This window comes from Mustela nigripes, chromosome 5 (genome assembly GCF_022355385.1).
Source record: "Mustela nigripes isolate SB6536 chromosome 5, MUSNIG.SB6536, whole genome shotgun sequence".
NCBI classification, from domain to species: Eukaryota; Metazoa; Chordata; class Mammalia; order Carnivora; family Mustelidae; genus Mustela; species Mustela nigripes.
Genome location: NC_081561.1, coordinates 24,337,855 through 24,345,215, shown reverse-complemented (window position 1 = coordinate 24,345,215; position 7,361 = coordinate 24,337,855). Strand labels below are relative to the sequence as shown.

The 7,361-nt window shown below is 46.7% G+C and overlaps 1 non-coding gene across 1 annotated transcript; it reads right to left on the bottom strand.

Annotated features, from left to right (window-relative positions):
- Positions 1-6,873: 6,873 nt before the first annotated feature.
- On the bottom strand, positions 6,874-6,946 carry TRNAV-CAC (transfer RNA valine (anticodon CAC)). The gene has a single exon. It is a non-coding gene; the product is annotated as a tRNA-Val (tRNA).
- Positions 6,947-7,361: the final 415 nt, after the last annotated feature.

Below are 7,361 nucleotides of genomic sequence, written 5' to 3'. Positions count from 1 at the left end.
CACTTCACTTGGCATCCCCACTGCCTTCTGCTTTCTGTGACTGGACTGTGGAAGCATCTAGGTTCTTTGCAGCGTTGTTCCCCTCCTTGCCACCATCTGCTTTCCCCTTTCTCCCTTTGGGTAGCTTCTCTCCTTTCTTTGCAGGGGCCTTTTTAGGCCGGGGTTCTGGTTTTGGAGGAGCCGGTTTCGCAGACAAGCGGGCCGATCTCCTCTGCGGCTCATCCTTCACCTTCCCTTTGTCACCTTTAGCATCTCCTTTGGCCTTTCTCTTGGGCATGGTGGCAGCAGCGCTGGGCAGGTGGCTTGGCCAGTCCAGGGAGGGGGGCGGTTTCAGTCTTCCTCACGCTGCTCCTAGAAAGATTTAACAAACACAAAAAGTGTCAACCAAATGGGAAAGACTGACAAATTTAACTACATTAAAATTCAAATTTGGCTATATTAAAATGAATAATTTGTGTAAATCAAAGATAGTATGAAAAAGTAAAAAGATAAGATATAAGACATAAGCAGGCCAAAGATATTCCTAACACACAGAACTGACAAAGGATTTGAATCCAGGATATATAAAGAATTTCTACAGACATATGAGAAAAGGACAAAAGGAAAATTTTAAAACAATGAGCAACAGTGTAAACAAGTACTTCACAGATGTAGTATAAAGTATGCTCAACCTCATTAGTAGTATGAGAAATGCATAATAACACCCATCAAACCGGTGGTAACTAAATCGACAAAATCAAGGACTCAGCAGATGTAAAACAATTAAAGTGCTATACACTGCCGGGATGTGTGTTTCTGTGTGTATAAATTAGTGTATTAAATCTGAAAACATTCTGAAAGCAATTTTACTTCTGAGTGTTTCCCTAGAGGAATTTTTGGAGACATGCAGAGGAGATCCTACAAGAATGCTTATGGTGACTCTGTAATTTCAAAACCCGACATCATCCACTGGCCTTCAGTAAGAGAATAAATACGTTTAGTAGCAGCATCTCTGAAAGGGAATGCTATTCAGAAGCAGAAATGAATAGATGTCAGTGACATGCAAAAACACGGATGAACCTTCACGAACATACTGTTGGGCAAAAATGACAGGTTGCAAGATATGTGTAGTACTGATCCATTTCCCAGTACAAAAGTAAATGACACATTTAGGCTACAAGCAGGTAGTAAAACTGAAAACAAACAAACAAACAGACCCACAAACAAACAAGGGATAAAGATAAAAATTGGGACAGTAGTCACATCAAAGGGGGTTGAGAAAAGGATGGTGGTTGGAGAGAGGAAGAGGGTCCAGCGAAAGGGGTGGGGGGGACCCTCTCCCTTGAACAGAGGTAGGGTAGGGAGGACGGCACGGCTGGTGTACTCCTCTCTAGATTCTACACAGAGACATTTTATGTATCTGCCCAAGAATTAATAAAAACTACTTTTAAAAAGTATGTAGCCCAAAGGACAGGTTCAGGGATACACGAAATGGAAAGTGATTTATTTTTAGTCTAGGTCATTAGGACCTGGGCGATGGCTGGCACTCACAAGCCCTGTGTGAAGTTTTTTAAAGCTTGAGGCCAGGACTAGCTCCTCACACCTCTGCCCCACCCTCGAAAACATCCCTGGGGATTTCTGTAACCTTTGCCCTGTCCCACTCTACAATGTTTTAAGAAAAAAAATATGTGTTATCTTGTCCCTAAAGTGCTCCACAGTCTTGTTTTGTTCTGTTTTGTTTTTGCTGGGCCTCACTATGTGGATACGTAGTGGGCAAACATGTTCCTTGGCTAACAAAAGTGAGCACCTACAAATGGTGCTAAAACATCAAATTTATCTATTTTTCTCCCCATTTTTTTCACCATGACTAAAATTACTGGACATTCTGCATTTTTTTCTTTCACTCACGTGCAATACAGGGAGAAATGTGTTCATATAAAGAAGAAAGGAGAAGCAAAGTGCCTTGAATAAGTCAGTATTTTTTCCTTGATAACCTTGTAAGAAACTTTGGGGACAGAGCAAAATTGAGAGGAGAAACACTTACATTCTCATGCTGAAAGCGACTCACTGAAAAGCTAATGTGAAATTAGCTGGACCCTTCTCTTCCCTTACTGTGCTCTTCCCTTCCTTCTAAATATCTAAATTCCTGAGGGCCGAAAAGTCCCTGTTGCCACAGATGAAAGCTTGCCATTCCAACCCAGGAGATTCCGCCTGCTCTCTGCCGAGAACATGCTTCCCTAAACACTGAATGAATTTATGCCTAATTTATTCCCTTTTTTCTCTCTCCCGAATGTATCACTACAGAAATGTGTGAACAATCCTTACAGAACAAAAGGGTTTTTGTTTTTTTTAAGTCCAAATTCTGACACAATAAAGAAAATAATTTTGAAGGAAAATAATTGAGAAAGATGCCAGAGATCACAGTGGTCAACTCTGGGTATGGTAAAGGTATGCCCATAAAGGAACAGGGAGGAAAAGACAGCTGTTCGTAAAATGAGCAAACCAACATTGAGAGATATTTTATGGCATGAAAATCATCTAGTATTAGGGTCACGTGGTTTATACCTGTTGCCCTGGCATAATTATTTATAATGCTCCCATTCACTCTCAAAGGTGTGCCAGCTTGAAGAGAAAATGAAAATGTCACTCTAAAGCTTCTGCATATATTTTTAGAGACCTTTCTGTTACCAGAGAATGAGAGAGGAAACCAAAGGGTGAGCTTTTGTTCTAGGACACACTTCCCTAAAGAATGGACACTCCATACCATTCTCCAACCATCTCACTCCAAAACTGTGTTTCTTAGCCCAAGTCCTGGTGTGGGAATGCTCACAGTCTGTTTCCTGGGCTCAGTCTTCTTCATGTTAGATCCCTTGCAGTCCATCCCAAGCAGGGGGGCCATGATCTCCACATGTCAAAGGCCGAAACACAGCAGGTAACAAGAAAGATAAATTCAAGGAAAACAGGCCGCTGTCTGGATGCTGTATCTGAGTACACGAATATGGATTAGTTCCTTGAAACTCACCTTTAGGAAGCTTATCAGGAGACCACGGGCTGACTCTCCAGAGACCTTACAAATTAGGAGACAGATACACAAATAAGGAAAAAGGGCCAGTGGGATAAAAGACATTTCATTTCTGTGAAGGCCAAGGAGGGATGGGGGGGCAGCGTTCTCACCATACAGTGGTGTTAACTGAAAAGAAATTACTTGAGGTGCAGTACCGGGGAACCTTTAAGGACAATGAAACTGTTCTGTACGCACTATAATTGTGGATACATGACCTTATGCATTTAGTAAAACTCAACTGTATACAAAGAGTGAAGTCTACAGTAAACAACGAATTCAGTTAAGAATAATGTGGAAACACTGGCTCATCAGTTGTAACAAATGTACCACGCCAATGCAAGTTGTTATTAATAAGAGAAACTTCAAGAACAGGAGAAACTACTTTCTGCTTAATTTGTCTGAAAAACTAAAGCTGGTCTTAAAAAAATAAAGTCTCTGAAAAACTAAAACTGGTCTTAAAAAAATAAAGTCAACTAATTTTTAAAAAACCTATTGTAAGAATTAAAAAAGGGGGAAATAATTTGTTAGGCCATAAAATAGAGAAGTCACAGGACTACAAATATTCCATCATGCATGTGAGAGAAAAGAAATATTATGAACGGGCAGATAAAACATATAAGTAATTGTATAACTTTGGGAACACAGAGATAGGACTTTCAATGCAATCGCCAAGGCAAGAAATTATCAAGACATGGCAACAATTTTTAAAGTTTGGGGAATTTAACAATTCCCCTTTGTTAAAATAACACTTCCAAGGACAGAATTATATTAACAGAGAACAGAACAAACAAAATAGTGAAAGCGTTCAATCATTCATCTTCGCATTGCAAAGAATCTGACTGAAATTCCTGTGAAAGTTCACAATTTAACTCTTCATTTAACCAGACTGCTTGTCCTCTAATGTGGAAAGCTTCTCTCCCTCAGCAGCCTCATGGGAGAGGGAACATCTACTCCAGCCTTTTTAAAAAATACTTATGTTAGCTACGAAGACTTGCATATTTTCATTAGAAGCAGACCCACGAAGTTTAACTGGTAGAAGTAGCTTTAAAAACACAAAAGTCAAATAAAAAGCAAAGAGTCTATTTCAGCTGCAATTAAAATATGCAAATGAGTAAAATGAGGAGATGCAGGTGTCCTACAGTCTTCTGTGAGGTTAACTGCTGGGAAATCTCCAAATTCTGTCAATAATATATTTAATACGTCAATCTCAGTCCCCAGATATGAGCTGAATTTGTGCCTCCACCCACCCACCCAAATTCATAGGCTGAAGTCCTAACCTCCAGGGCCTCAGATTGTGAATGTATTTGGAGATGGGGACTTTAAAAAGGTAGTTAAGGTAAAATGGGGTCATATGGGTGGGTCCCAATCCCATATAAGAGTAGATGGGGACACAGACACCACAGAGGGGTAACCGTTCAAAGAGGTAGCAAGGTGACCATCTGTGAGCTAAGAAGAGAGGCCTCGGAAGAAACCAAAGTGCCACCATCTCGATGCTGGACTTCCAGCCTTCGGAACTGTGAGAAAACAAATTTCCGTGGCTCACCACACACATCCTGTTGCGGCAGCCCTAGCGGACTACCACAGGAGGAAGGAGTGTAAAGACCTTAGGGACCTACAACACATCTCGGATTAGGTTCATTTTGAGGTTTTGCATAGCTCTCAAAATCCTTTTCCCATATTTTTTTTCTCTTTCATTATAGGCCTGACTCCAGTATCCATGGAGAAAATCCTACTTCATCCCACACACCCCACCCCATTCCCTGCACATTTCAGCAGCATCCTTTGGTTCCCTGTTATTGACCCGGATTTCTGGGAAATAGTTGTAACTTGGTTCTAGTCTTGATCCCACCCCCAAAGTCAGAAGGCCACCTTCTTCGCTCTGTACCTTGGGGTTGCAGGGAAGACCTGGGAGAAGGCTGCTAACACCAAGCTTAGGAAAGAGGATAAAGCCTATAACAAAATAAAAAGTTGTAGATAGGGTGCAGTGGGCCGCAGGAGCAAGAGCTCTCTAGCCACAATCTAGAGCCCACTTGTTCTCCACCTTCCAAAGGAAGTATCAGCCACGGTGGGCAGCCTGAGCTTCCCTTTGGCATTGAGGGAGACTGGGGGAGGAAAGGGTGGTAGAAAGAAGCGAGAAAGGGTAGAGTGTCTGAAACTGTAAGTCTCCTTCTGCATTTTGCCAGAAAACACCTAGTTGAAAGAGAAGCAGAGAGCCATAGACTTTCAATGAAATGGTCACCCATCTGCAACTGGTGGTCTTGGGGCACACTCGGTTTCCCAGCTACAGGACTCCCGCCCATAGGCATCACAGAGGGATGGGAGAGGACAACTCTCCCAGCACCTCCCAGGCCCCTGAGACCCATGCGTCCTTTCAGGGCACCACATTAACTCGTATTTCTGAGAAGAGACTTCAAATGAAAATGTCTCAGATACAACTCTGGGAGCACGTACCAAAGCTAACTATTGTCTGGCTAACAAGGAAATTAACAAGATGGTAAAAGCAAGGGTTTTTCTGAGACGGTATGATAATGGACGGGGAAGACGGAGCTGGGGAGAGAGAAGAGAAGCAAAACCACAGCTCATTAGGTAAAGATTATTCTTTCTTTTTTCAGGGCCGTAAAAACACCATATTCATAGTAGTCATTCATTTCAGGGAACGTAGAGCAATGGGGCCTGAGAGACTAGGCCTAAAAGTAGTAGTAGTAGCAGCAGCAGGAACAAAAACAACGGAAGCAGGAGTAGTCGTGATAATACATCCAAGACAACCCTTAGGATATACCCGAGGCTGTCAGGGAATATCCAGACTTTTCTGCACCGGGAAAGCCCCTGATGGATGCAATGGCCAAGGAAGCAAGCCGTGTGTCAGCCAGAGGTCGGAGGCCACACACAGCGCTCAAGATGTGAATTTCAACAGGGGCTGCCAGGGGCTTTCCTCAAGCTTCGAGGCAACGCGCGGAATCCACAGCTGGTCCGTTTCTTAACTTTGGGTTCGTTTTGTTCTTTTGGCGGGGAGCGCACAGGGCCAAGTGGCGGAAGCCGCAGGCCTTGGGCGTCCGCCGGGTGGGCTCTCCCGAAGGCGAGGCCTCACGGAGCGGGGCAGCGGGAAGGGCGAGGCCGCGGCCAGGCCAGGCCGGTCCACCCGCCCGACCGCTCCCAGCCGCGGGCTCGCGCCGCCGCCCCCAACTCCGCCCTGGCGTCTCCGCTGGGCCGCGGGCGCCGCTCCCGGAGACTGGCGCTCCCCGCCGCCGGCGGTACGGTTACTGTGGAGAGGCGGGCTGGGCGGGCGGCGGCGGCGCTCACCGCGACCGGGCCCGACCGCCCGAGGGTCCCCAGCACGCGGGGGGCGGCCGGGCCACCCCACTGTCGGGAGGCGCGCGCGGAAGCCTCCGCTGCTTACCCGAGTCCCGCGGCCGTCCGAGAGGCGCGGGCGCCCAGGTGCCGCCCGGGCCGCGCGGGTGCCCTCAGCTGGGGCAGGGCCGGCGCGGGCCTTGGGGCCGAGGGGAGACGCGCGCAGTGGGCCCTGCCGGGAACAGGAAGGTGGCGGGCGGCGAGGAACCGCTTCCGGGGCTGCGGGCTGCCGGCCGCCTCGCGTCGGAGCGGGGGAGAGCCGCTTCTCCCCTCGCGATACGTCAGGCCGCCGCCGGGGCCGCGGGACTCCGACCCACCTCGGGCGGTGCAGCTTCCGCACCGCGGCCAGGCCGCAAGACAACAGAAGGCGGGGAACGTATTTACGAAGATGTGATATATATATATCATATATATACACATACACATTTATTTTTTTAATGCATGAGAAAATTTTTTAATTAGTTAAAAGAGAGGGTACCACTTGTTTCCGCCCGGTTTCGAACCGGGGACCTTTCGCGTGTGAGGCGAACGTGATAACCACTACACTACGGAAACGCCACGGCGAAACGCTACTCCAGAATGCAATTCTCCCTGCCCAACACGCCGTCGCGTCCTTGCAGATGAGTATTTATATGCGTGTGCGTCCGTGCACCCCGAGCGCTCACAAGAAGTGTGCCACTGAACGCAGATCAAGCTCTTGCAGTGTACAAACCTAAAACCAAATCTTTACCCATTTATTCTGAAAATGACCAGTTGAAGGAAAACAATAGGGTCCTCAATCTTTATGAAACTCGACCGCAATGGGCATGCCCTGGCACCGTGCACATTCCGCGCGCACCTAAGCGACGCGGCCCCGGCTCGACAGAGGGTGACGACCCCAGCTGTGCTAAAGGCGCCGGCTTCTTGCCGCGGAGAACTTGCAGGTAAACCTCCCTTCGCCCCAATTTTCGGACTCCATAGACCTCGGCGG